The sequence below is a fragment of the Sabethes cyaneus genome, chromosome 3 (genome assembly GCF_943734655.1).
Source record: "Sabethes cyaneus chromosome 3, idSabCyanKW18_F2, whole genome shotgun sequence".
Lineage (NCBI taxonomy): Eukaryota > Metazoa > Arthropoda > Insecta > Diptera > Culicidae > Sabethes > Sabethes cyaneus.
This window is the reverse complement of record NC_071355.1, coordinates 129,136,941-129,151,530: the sequence shown is the minus strand read 5'-3', so window position 1 is coordinate 129,151,530 and position 14,590 is coordinate 129,136,941.

The following is a 14,590-nucleotide window of genomic DNA, read 5'->3' as shown; positions in this document are numbered from 1 at the left end:
TGTACGAAAGGGTGACGTAGGCCTATGTTAACCTTCTGCGGCTGAGGTGGTAGTCTGACAGACACCAGAAATCCGAAAAATGCAACAGTTGCGTTATGTATTGTATTTTTATTCTAAAGTTTGCAGTGTCTTCCCGACTCATATCTGCGGTCTAATTACATCCAATAAATTGCTAAAGACATGTACTCAATTCTACAATAATAAAAATTAGAATTTACATCATTCAATAAAAGCAATTATTAAGCAAAGTTTAGGTGTCCAGCAGACTACCACGTCGGCATAATCGTTAAGATTAGGGCACCTCAGCCGCAGAAGTTAAACATTGTATTGTATTGTACATATTGAATACATGTTTTACTCGATGAAGTATTCCTCTATGTCAGATCGTTAGAGCAAGAACTAATGCAGACTGCATTTCAGGCATGTTCATAAGTATCTATCGCCTCCAGCTTGGCTCATCAAAACAGTAAGCAGATGCGCTACGGAAACCGCTCGTGAGGTTCAGATCTTCCTTTGTTTATTGTTTGTGAGTGCTCTAGTCAAAATGCCGTCCCGGAAGGCACATAATTATCATGTCATTCGAGCTCCTAGTAAATGTTTCAAGATAAATGTGAATATCATCCATCAATCAGCCTTGGTGGCCTATAACATCAAGTAATAAGGCCAATGCAAATCATTTTTAAAGTTTTTGTCACCCCCCTTGGAAATTGGCTTGAAAAATCGGGGGGCAGAAAAATAATTTGTAGGATATGAGTCAAATTTTTTTTTATAAAATCAATTGTCTGTGGGCTCTACAGTCTGAAAACCCGAAAAATGAGTGTACAAGTTGAGTTAATGCTTCTAGCACGAAACAGAAATGGAAATTCGAACAATGGAATTTCCGAAAATCGTCCAAAAAAAATTTCCTTCGTTTTTGTCTTTTTTCGTAGATTTTTGCATAGAAAATAATAACTTATATACTATAAGCAAGAATAGATTCGGTTTTCACGTTTAAACTTTAAATAAAAAAGCTAAAATCCAAACTTTTTTTTTGCTCGATTAAAAATTCACTTTGTTTTTTTTTTGAACTATTGAACTAATCAGAAAGCATTTAAGCACAGTCTATTAGCCATAGTTTAACTATTAGTAGTTGTTATTTTCGATATGAAGGCTACTTCAGAGTTGTCGCCATCAGTGGATGTTTAGTCCGCCAAATTATGACAATTTCTCACCTCTGATAGCAACAGGCATGTAGGTTATCAGCATCGATTCATTGCATCCTGCACCGAAAAGCTTTTACTAGCCACTATCACAGTGGTTTGCTCCCGTTTGTCATTCGTACTTACCGCCAGCCTTCCATGTTAACGAAATTTGACCTTGTTTTTACATACATTTTCCCTATTAAGCGTATGAAAGATTATTATAAGTATGTTACTATAAAATTGCATTTTATCTTTCCAACGACATATTAACAGTTATGTTTCGTTCAGTAGTATAGAAGTTATAAGCATTTGAAATCTTTCATTCAAACGTTACACTTCTATTTTCGTTTTCACAAAGTGCTACCCAGTCTCAGTATAGTAAACAAAGACGTAGTCCTACGTCAAAACAAATCAATAGTGATCCATGAGGCTATATTACCTACCAAATGAGACTAATAGCGCATAAATCGGTTTGGCCATCTCTGAGAAACGTTCGACTAATTGACACCTTGAAAAAGCACACTTTTAAGCATAACTTTTGAACCGCTTGATTGTTTGCGATAAAACTCTCCACAAAAAATTTGCAGTAGCAAGAGCCTTCATTTGATACTAAAATTGTTGAAATCGGTTGAGCGGTTCCGGAGAAAATCATGTCACGTAATTTTTACATTTTTGCTTATAACTTTTAAACAAAATGTCGGACCGCACAACAATTCAATAGTCATCTACAAGGTGATAACACCTTTCAAATAAGCGTAATAGCAAACGAATAGGTTTAGCCATCTCCGAGAAACAGACGACTAAAGTCATGCGTCACACACACAGACACACACACACACACACAGACACACACAGACACACACACACACACACACACACACACACACACACACACACACACACAGACACACACACACACACACACAGACACACACACAGACACACACACAGACACACACAGACACACACACACACACACACACACACACACACACACACACACACACACACACACACACACATACATATACACACAAACACACACACACACACACACACACACACACACACACACACACACACACACACACACACATACATACACACACAAACACACACACACACACACACACACACACACACACACACACACACACACACACACACACACACACACTCAATTCGTCGAACCTTATCGATTGGTATATGTGATTCGGGCCTCCGGGCCTCGGATCAACTTCGTGTTTTTCGACTAATTTTTAAACCTTTGTTATAGTATAACAAAGGTAAAAAGCGTGCAGTACTACATATATGTCGATCTAGTTGATAAACTTTACAAACAAAATTGTCAATAGATAGCGCTTGCATGTAAACGCCATCTATTATTAGGGTAAATGATTTTGAATGGACCTAGTCGAATTCTGATCTTGAATGGACGACCTATTTTTAAATAAGAATTTTAGGACATAGTTATCAAGTCTTTGTACTGTATCTTACTTTTATGTTTATCTTTAATCATTTCTGAACGTAAATATACTAAAATTAAATTAAAATTATAGCCAAAACCACTTTATAGCCGCGTATTTAAAAGTAGCTGTTTTTCCGTGTTTTGGCAGTCACCATAGAGTATTTTCAAACTGTTACTACCCGGAACCCTTTTGGTTTAAAATCAAACAATATTCTTAAAATGATGCTAAAATATGTGTAATTTCAATTTAGGTATATAAAAGTTCAGTAAAACCAGTAAAATCTTCAAATTCCTTAAAAATGTTAACCCCCTTTTGTGATCTTGAATGGACCTAGTATTGATTTTAGAATGGACCTAGTTTTGCGCTTCGAGACATCACTGACGGTAGCTATCATTGCCTGCCACTAACGAACACGCCGTTGTATATTCATTGAAACTGCTTGTTGTCACTAGTATCTCCGTTTATAATTAATCTATAAGCACGGGATATTGAAAGTAGGTTTAATTTATAGCCCAAATAAAAACTTAATTATATTGATAAAACTAACTATTATTATCCTTTTTCGCAGTTGCAGCATAGTGTTTGTACATTGTACCCTCAAGTTTTGAAACTAAAAAGTCTTCCTAATTAGTTAGCATAACATATATCATTTTATGCTTAAAATAATGTAAACTTAATTTATTCTCAGTATTGTACAAAAATAACCATTATTGATTAAAAGATAGGATGGATCAAAAGACAAAAGGGATACTAATTGCCTTCTGTTAAAAAAAGAGCTATTTATGCGTCATACGCATTTAGCAGAAAAGCAGTTACACTTAAGTTTTTCAATTGGATTTTACGTATTTGTTTTAGCACGAAGCACTTTTGGTAATCTACATAAGTAGAGTAAAATTTTCCCAATTTGGTCGCCCTATGTAAAAAAAATTCCAAGTTATCCTAAACGGGACAATTTTTGTGTCATTTAAAGTAATGAACAGAAGAATGAAAGAAGTTATTTGAGAATACAATTCCGAAGATTTATATATAGCTTTATTGTATAGGAAGCCCTAATATTGGAACTTCGGAATAAGTTACGAAGCTAATATTCCAAACTCTATTTAAAGTGGTTATCCATGCTTAACTATCAACGGGCAACATCGTAAAAATGGTTGGAATCAAACATTTTTTTCATGAACGAATAAACGTCCTGTATTTTCCATATAAATACAGCAATAAATTAGCTTAAGTTTTGACAAAACTCAGATAAGGGGGCATCCATAAAGTACGTCACGCTTATAAAGGGAGGGGGTTGCCCTAATCGTGACGATTTGTGACGTAGGGGAAGGGGGGGGGGGTTTGAAGTTATAATTTAGCCTTCATTTTAAGATACAACTATTGAAGGCTTCTATAAAATTAACGTACTGATGAATTTTAAAACAAATAGGTAAATTTTTTGAATGACATTTTTTCAACACATATGTGTGAACAGGACTTATTTATTCTTCTATGTAGTATAAACTCTCCATTAAGGTTTTACAGAATATGCAGTACACCGCTGAAGAGCTGCTTGAGTACCGTCCTGCCTAAAAGATGCCTAAAAGACTCATGAGGGGCTACGGGGTGCTACCAGAGACCCAAGGCAATGTTTTCCCTCGATATTCGTGCTGAACTCAATCGATGAACATTAACTCATACCGAAATTCCACGGCTGCTCTTAAGGTTTTTCGTTATAATTTATACTGCCCCTCACTCAAAAGCTCTTTGAAGGATAGAGTGTATGCCACTTGCGGATTATATTTCGTATCTAAGGTAGTGTTGAAAGATTACACGATTGAATGAATAGACAAAATGACAAAATCCATCAGAAAAGTTCTTCCAAGGCGTGTTGCTGCAAGACGTTAGTAGGAAGTCCTGATTCTTTAAACTAGATCAGACGAATTTGAGTGGATGTAAAGGACGTGGATATGCGCGAAACATTAATCGACGATACATCAGCGACTTCTGAAGCGAATCCGATCGCAGCAATCGGAGATCACCTTCAAACTCCGTGAATCGATGACTTATAAGCTCCAAAACTATCCTTTTTTATTTGCTGACATTCATTTGATAGCTTTAAATAAAAAGGTTGGAATGGATATTTGTTTTTTTTGTTATGAATAGGGGGTGGGGAAAGGGTGGGGTTGCCGTGACGTGACTTACTTTCTCAGGGGGGTCACGAATGTGTGACGAAATGTGACAAGAGGGGGGAGGGGGTTTGATTTTGGTCAAAATTTGCGTGACGTACTAAATGGATATCGCCAAGAAATAGTCTAAATACGTTAATCAAGCATATAAGCATATACCAAAGCTTTAAAACACCTTTAGTACGCTCAACGAAAAGCCTAAGGCCAATAAAAGTCAACCGGCTCCTGTAGTCACAAAACCAGACTCGTCTTAGTAAAAAGAAGCAGCCACTTCTGATGGTTAAGAACGCCAACTTCTTCACCTTCGTGAAACTCTGCGATGCCCAACCGACCTACAAAATTACTCGGTTTGGCAATAAAATCCTCTGTGCGCTATAAATTCCATATAAATGTGTCAAAAATTGAATAATTACCATTAATCAACGAATTTTTCATGATTGCAACGGTTTTATGTTCAAAATGTTCGATAGGGGCTGTCACAAACCTCTTGAATCTTTGCAGTAAGACGTAGTCCTACGTCAGTAAAAATCTTACCTTTCGAAATATTTAATAAACAAAAACTCGTATTCCCGCTTTACTTGATAAACTGCGTATAATACAAGTTATTTTACATATTTTTTAATGAATGGTTTAAATGTTTGAAACTAATAGGCGAGATAAAATTTTTATGACATGGAAATCGTTTCAATCATATTTGAACAACAGGTAAATAAATTTCCAATATACAAATGACACACACAGAAACATACACAACACATACCAAAACATTGAAACATTGTTCAATTGGGTAATTTAATTTTCCCAAAAAAGTGGATTTTTTCACCTTATTTGATAGCTCGTCGTTTTCTGCATCTAACAGTTCTTTTTTTATTTCAACTAGATCAATATTTAGGCTGTGAACCATTTCGCGAAATTTTTAATTTTTAACCATTTCGCGAAATTCTCACCCCTTCTAGGGGGTGACATTGTGCCAAAAACATAATGTTAGGCTAAAAACCTAAACAGTGAACAGTAGCATGTTTATAAACAATACACATAAATATCAGTATAAAGTAGTTCATATGGGGCCGTCCATGAACTAAGTGGACTGTTAGGGGCAGGGGGTCGGCCAAAAACAACGCATCATACAAAAAGTATGAAAGAAAATAACCCGGAGAGGTCTGAAATAACTAAAAATGAGTTCGTAGTCAATGGACAGCCTTTATATAGCCAGTAGTGTTTCTAGGGTTAACAAGGGGGAGATATATAAAGGGGTGTATCCTAGGGGGCATACCTATTTGATCATTTAACAAAAGTAACCATTACTTCGTTCGAGAACCCGCGGCCGCAGAACATGTGGCCCATCCCACCCCCCTTCCTCTCCTTAAAACTGGCAGTTTATTCACGGTATAATATATTCGTCTTATATTAGAGTGTTTATTCAAAGTATCTGAAATTTCCAGAGAAAAAGAAAAAATTTGTTTAAATTATTTAGCAGACCTATGAATGATACTGTTTGCTCTAAAATGGATGATGCAATCTAATCTGTCGAAATATTGTGCTCAATAGTAAAGAATGTGAGTGTACTGACGTATTTTTGTTGTGTATGTGAAATCCTCAAAATGGATCGATCATTATGGCTTGGCACAATCTCACCCCGGTGAAGCTCGAAAAGTACAAAGTTTCGAAAAATATTATTTTCGTTATCAAAACTTATCCAACGCATAATAACTTTTCAATACATTGTAAATGATTAGTTTATATACCTTCAAAATAGCAAGTTGATGCAATTTCTTGTTTGAGTTGGTTTATGCGGGACATTTGTTACATGCGTTATTTCCGAGTGTTTTTGATCGCGAACTTTGAAATCCCGTTTAGGCTAAAAAGTTTGCTAATATTATCTGTATTCCATTCTACGTTATGAATAAATATGTTATGTTCATCATCATTTTGAATTTTTCGTTTTTACCACAATCTCAGCCCCGTGGCACAATCTCACCCCGGATGGCGGTACTGATAATGTAGAAAAAAGGTGCTATTTTCCAACAAATAGTAACATCACCACATATTATTTATGAATGACGAGTAAATTAAGCAGAAGTGTGAGTGGTGGTGTTAAAAAGCGCTAAATAGGTCCATTCAAGATCAATTACCCTAATTTATAATGGACTGAGGAGCTGGGATTTTAACCAGGCAGCTGACATCTGTAAATTGTTGCATCAAAAATATTGTCGTTTTTCTTCTATAGCCTAGGCAAATCCTGCCCTGGATAAGAGATTGTTCGTGAGGTGCTCGAACCAGCTGTAGTTGTTTTAGAAGTTGTATTATTTTCAGCTTTGTGGTCTTCTTTAATCACCGTACGTTATTCTTTTCGGATTTAAATTGATTTTTCTCGGTGAAACCATCAAATTTTAACTTATCGTTAACGTTTCAGCTTACTCTATTCAGCCATCCTCAGAAAACAAGTTATAAACATTCAAATTCAAACTCAAACCATTTGTTACCGTTGCCGGTTCACTGTTTCAGCTCTAAGTGAATGCTGTGAATGCTTTATCGCCTATATTATACGTTAGTAATGCAAATGCAAGTAGGTATGAAAAATATTCGAATTATTGCAAGTGATAATTTCACAAAATCATATGGGGCATTCCATTACAAATGACCCAGAAAATATGCAACCTGATGCTGTGATAACGACAATCCCTGAAAATGTATGGTAGCACCACAGACAAACAGACATAACTCTTGGACGAAAAATCAACAAAAATTATGGTACCTCACATTTAGCCTGAACACTACTGTGTTACCTGACTCATAACGCACCCCTATTTCCGAAATTCTAAAATCTCTCATGCTTTTAGGATTGGAGTAAACATGTAATTTCTTATGTTATATCACAGACAAACAGACATAACTCTTGGAAGAAAAATCTATAAAAATTATCGTACCTCTCATTTAACCTGAACACTAGCACCATCTATGATCGACATTCCCAAATATCAAATAGCAACAGGAGTATCCCTCCTCGAAGTAGCAAGTATTTTTATGGGGAATTCCCTTTCCAGGTAAAGATTCATTTTCTATGAAACTTATTTTTTTTTCGTCAAGCGTAACTGCTCAAAAGGGCGTATTTAAAAATGAGGTCAATATTTAATATATAGCCTAAATTATGCTTTAAAATCTGGTGACGTGTTATCGATACGAACACTCCTTCGAATTTGAAAAAAATCTTTAAAATTTGAAATTTTATTCGAAAATACCTAAATTTACTTTCTTTCAACAAAACTCAAACAAAATCAAATTCTACGTAGAATTTTGAACAAAATATGTCATATAATCTTTTTTCTCAGGCACAGCCGTTCTCAAGTTATTGTAAATTCAAGTAAATGTTAAATGTATGTATGTATGTATGTGTGTATGTATGTATGGGAATCCACCATCAGTTCAAAGTCCTGCCAGTGTATGTGGGTAGACTTACAGTAGATACAAATTTGATTGTCAAATGAATTTCACACTAAAGCTGTTGTAGAAGGATCAAAAGGGATTGGGCGGTCCCACAAGCAGAGACATTCCGGGATTATAAGAATTTCCTTCCAGCATTAGGATCCTTCCATGTAACAAACAATTTCTGCTGCACCAGTTTTTACCCACGTGATGATATGCTTGTTCGAAGAGTGCAACATAAATATTGTTTCAAGCACGCACACACGCACACACACACACACACACACACACACACACACACACACGCACACACACGCACACACGCACACACACGCACACACGCACACACACGCACACACGCACACACACGCACACACGCACACACACGCACACGCACACACACACACACACACACACACACACACACACACACACACACACACACACACACACACACACACACACACACACACACACACACACACACACACACACACACACACACACACACACACACAGACATTACTCAATTCGTCGAACCCTATCGATTGGTATATGTGACTCGGCCCTCCGGGCCTTAGATCACCTCCGTGTTTTTCGACCAATTCCTAAACCTTTGTTATCTTCTACTATATAAAAATGGATTTCTGTCTGTCTGTCTGTCTGTCTGTCTGTCTGTCTGTCTGTCGGGATGTTCTTTATAGAATCAAAAACTACTGAACCAATCGGCGTGAAAATTTGCATGTAGAGGTTTTTGGGGCCAGGAAAGGTTTTAGTGATGGTTAGAGAACCCTCCCCCCACTAAAAGGGGGGGGCTCCCATACAAATGAAACACAAATTTCTGCATAACTCGAGAACAAATCAAGCAAATAGAACAAAATTTGGCATGTGGATGTGTTTGGTGACAAGAAATTATTCTATGGTAAATTGGGACCCCTCCCCTCTTTAGAAGGGGAATTAGGACTCATCTCCCCTTTAAGAGGGGGGGCTTCCATACAAATGAAATACAAATTTCCTCATAACTCGAGAACTAATTAAGCAAATGGAACCAAATTTGGCATGTGGGTGTTTTTGGAGACAAAAATTTTTTCTATGATGAATTGGGACCCCTCCCCACTTTAGGAGGGGGGGGGGTCCTATACAAATGAAATACAAATTTCCTCATAACTCGAGAACTAATCAAGCAAATGGAACAAAATTTGGCATGTGGGTGTTTTCGAGGGCAAGAATATTTTCTATGGTGAATTAGGACCCCTCTCCACTTTAAGAGGGGGGGCTCCTATACAAATGAAATACAACTTTCCTCATAACTCGAGAACTAATCCAGCAAATGGAACCAAATTTGGCATGTGGGTGTTTTTTGAGGCAAGAATTTTTTCTATGATGAATTAGGACCCCTCCCCACTTCAGGAGGGGGGGCTCCTGTAAAAATGAAATACAAATTTCCTCATAACTCGAAAACTAATCAAGCAAATAGAACCAAATTTGGCAAGCGGAGGTTTTTGGAGGCAAAAATATTTTCTATGATGAATTGAGACCCCTCCCCACTTTAGGGAGGGGGGGGGGGGCTCCTATGCAAATGAAAAACAAATTTCCTCATAACTCAAGAACTAATCAAGCAAATGAAACCAAATTTGACATGTAAGCGGTTTTGGAGGCAAGATTTTTTTCTATGGTGAATTACGACCCCTTCCCCTTTTAAGAGGGGGCTCCTATACAAATGAAATACAAATTTCCTTATAATTTGAGTACTAATCAAGTAAATGGAACCAAATTTGGCATGTGGGGGTTTTTAGGGGGCATTTTAGGGGGCAGAAATTTTTTCTATGATGAATTAAGACCCCTCCCCTGTTTAGGAGGGGGGCGAAGGGGTCCCATACAAATGAAATTCAAATTTCCTTATAACTTGAGAACTAATCAAGCAAATGGAACCAAATTTGGCATGTGGGAGATTTTGGAGTCTTGAATTTATTTTATGATAGTTAGAGACCTCTCACCCCTGTGGTAGGGGGATATGGACTCTCATACAAATAAAGCAGATTTTTTTGCGAAACTCAAAAACTAATCGAACTCTAGAAATTTGAGACTCTTCCATAAAACATTAGTCAATAACAAGACCACAAAAGCTATCTATAGTAACACTAGATCATTCAGGACGAGACGGCCGCGAGTGTTGCCGGTGACCCGTCGTTGGAAGCGCCGCCCACTGGGGGGAGGCAACTCCCCGCAGAAATCACTACTGTCTAGGTTTATTTGTTTTCCTAGGTCTACCTGGGTTTCCTGGAACGAGCGACAGCGAGTAAGGAGAGGATCGCGAAATGGGACTTTCCACAAAAAAGTTTTCCGTGAAATGGTACATTCCACTTTACGTTTTTCGCAAAATGATATTCGGCGAAATGTTGTACAATCATGGCGAATATTACTATCCGCTTTCTGTCTATGCAATGAGGGGACAGGGGAGTTGTTTTCTACTTTACTGTATAATTTGTATATTAAACTACCCATTCCTGGTAACTAATAAGCATTAACATAAGCAGCAAATCAGCGTATCTGGCATTTTATACTGCGCGTTGTTGAATATTATGTTTTTGACTGCATAGGTGTTGTAAATTGGCATCTAAAATTGTATTCAAATTCTTCGTGTCGGTAATTAGCTGTAAATTAGCATTGTCAGCACTATAAGAAGGTTATCAGTAAAGTAGCTGTATATTTTGCCAAAATAGCATTTAATTAGCATTTAAGGCGACTTTAATGCTTATTAGCCTACATTTAAATAGCATTGGTGATGCTTATTAATTACCTGGGATGCTTTCATAGTTACGTAACTGCCAAAATGAATCATCTAAGGTTGAACTCCTCAGAAACTTGCAAAACTCGAGATTGTGACAAAGATCATCCAAGATTCATGATTTATGTACAACACAGGTTAATTTGTGGCAATACGAAGTTTGTCGGGTCAGCTAGTATAGTATAACAAAGGTAAAAATAATATTGTACCAAAAAAAATCATCATGTCGAAAAAGTCGTAAGAAATGATTTTTCTGACTTTTGGGAAGATAGATCAATAATAAATAAAACATTTCTGATATCTAAAAGTCAAAAAACTTGACATACCAAAAAAAAATTTGTACCGAAAATGATGATTCGATTATCCGGGCTGAAAATAAAAATGAGCATCCGGATAATCGAGTTTATATAGTAGAAAGACAAACATCTTTTTCAAAGACGGAAAAATTGCAAAAACGGTTTCGCATAATTTTTTAACTACTTACCTTAAGAATGTGTACACGACGGTTCCAATAAGAAAATTATCTTTTTCTAGCCACGATCGATGTTCAATCAATATATCAAGTAATCCCTCTACCAGAGCGATATTTTTTGGGCTTATATCTCCACCACTGGCTTGCCTAAGTATATTCCATACAATATTATCAACATTAAGAACTTGATTCCTAATCAACTCTTTAAGAAACCATAAAAGCTGTTTTCGGGGAAGATCGTTTAATCTTGGATACTTTTCAGCCACCAACATTGCTAAATTATTTGTAACAAATGCAAGCCCATCAGGTGATAACAATGTTAAATCAGAGTATGCTTTCGCTGCCGCACTGGAATCCGTCAAAATAACATACATAATTGCTAAAGATATCTCTTCGTATTGTTTTTCTTTGCTGATAGAGTTGGACACGAGCTCATGCAGTTCCTTTTCATTTATATTGAAAATAATTTCCTCATATTGCCGAAAAGCTCTCTCATATTTCTGTAAAAATAAAGTTATTAGCATTCATCTGGCACAATACCTCAGAAACCATACCTCTTCGAATTCATCTCTAACATCAATAATTGTTGTAATAAATAATTTCGAAATATCCATGCTTGAGACTAACAAGTATATGAATGTGTATAATATATTTAAATTTCGGACAGCGCTTAAAATTTTAAAATAAATAATACTACTGTACACTCTTAAATGAGTTTAAAAATATATAGTAAAGCCCTATAAATGTAAAGTCTAGTCATTACCCCATAAAAAGTTTGACAGATGGCATTTTACGCGTCTCCCGACGAAATAGGGTGTCTATATATTGTGCTTTGCAAGAAATCTTTTCATTCTCGGAAAGTTCATAGCAAGCTGTCAAAATAATTCTGTATTGAGCGAAGCAGACGAATTTTCGTTAATTGAATATCGATATTTTTCACATATCGATACGTATACTCAGCTGAGAGCATAATCAGCAAAAATGCTCGCATCACGTGACGATCTGCATTTTACATTTGTTTTATAACACTCCGTTTGACTTGTTTTATAACGTGTTAACATTTACAAAGCTGTTATATGCATGCCGCAATTAACTATTTCGAAAAAAAACTATCGAGATTTCGTCCACGAATATCGGTACCAGTTATATCGATACATTATCGCCCAATGCTGACCTCGCCAAATATTGAAGGATGTGCTTTTGTCCAGAGCTGCCATACAAATAGATTAATTTCTATTGTTTCGATATTTGCAACCCCATTCCGTACTTCTTAAATTTTGTTACTATATTTACACATACAGGTATACCTCGATATAAGACAGCCTCGTTATAAAACAACCTCGATATAAGACAATTTTGTCTTATATCGAAACAAATCCCTTTGACATAGCTGATAACGATACCAGAGCTGATTTTCCATTCTGAAATCGGTGCCATGGAGATGTTCATTATTTCAAAATAACCCCAAAAATAGTAAAAAACTAATAGTTTAAACAATAATAAATAGTTCAAAAACCATAAACACATAACACAGAGCAAAACTGGCGACCGCTTATGCAATTTTTTTTTGAAAAAACCATGTTTCGATATAAGACAATTTCGATATAAGACAACTTTTAGGAATTATAAATTGTCTTATATCGAGGTATCCCTGTATTTTTATACTTATGATATTCAATGAATTTATATAATACATATTTTTGAATGTAAGATGCTAAAAGACATTTTTTATGTAGTTTTAGTTGCTAAAGCATCAGTAACAATTGCACATATAAACCAAAAAATATTTGGCCACCTTTCCTTGTTCTCGTTGCGGTGATTGACGATACGGGTTACCGCCGCAACAGGATGAAAATTTATGTAAATAACCACAATATAGAGCATTCAATGGAACGGCATAACTGCAGTTATGCGTGTGTTGCAAGGGGTCGGTCACTCGGCACAGCCGTTTTTATGTTAGGCGACTTGAAACGAGCCGAACTGTGCCGATGCTGTACCGAAAGTGCCGAACTGTAAGATTTGATAAATTCGTTATAATCTGATACACACTTAACAAAAAGCATCGAATTCGGTAAAATTTTACCGAAATCTAAACAGCTGATCGTTCGGTAAAAATTTCGATGGTGCCAATCGACGTTTACAGATCATTAGTAATGTTTGGTGCAATAAAAAATTTTACCGAACGTTCAGCTGTTTAGATTTCGGTAAATTTTACCGAATCGTTAAAGTGTGTAGATCTGGCAACCGTGCGAGATGATTTTGACAACTGGCAGTGCTCCCCAGGGATGGTTCGATCACTTTGACTCAATTTTGATTCATTTGACAGTACCGTCTTAACAGGGCCAAATATGACAAAGTTACATATGGGACATTTGTAGAACATGTTATTATTGTGCATTGCAAGAAATCTTTTCATTCTCGGAAAGTTCATAGCAAGCTGTCAAAATAATTCTGTATTGAGCGAAGCTGACGAATTTTCGTTAATTGAATATCGATATTTTTCACATATCGATGCGTATAGTCAGCTGAAAGCATAATCAGCAAAATTGCTCGCATCACGTGACGATCTGCATTTTACATTTATTTTTAACACTCCGTATAACGTGTTAACATTTACAAAGCTGTTATATGCATGCCGAAATTAACTATTTCGAAAAAAAACTATATCGAGATCTCGTCCACGAATATCGATACCAGTTATATCGATACATTATCGCCCAATGCTGACCTCGCCAAATATTGAAGGATGTGCTTTTGTCCAGAGCTGCCATACAAATAGATTAATTTCTATTGTTTAGATGTTTGCAACTTCTTTCCGTACTTCTTAAATTGTGTTACTATTTACACATATTTTTATACTTATGATATTCAATGAATTTATATAATACATATTTTTGAATGTAAAAGGTTAAAAGACGTTTTTTTATGTATTTTTAATTGCTAAAGCATCAGTAACAATTGCACATATAAACCAAAAAATATTTGGCCACCTTTCGTTGTTCTCTTTGCGGCGATTGACGATGCGGGTTACCGCCGCAACAGGATGAAAATTTATGTAAATAACCGCAATATCTATATTTTTGCTGAATGAA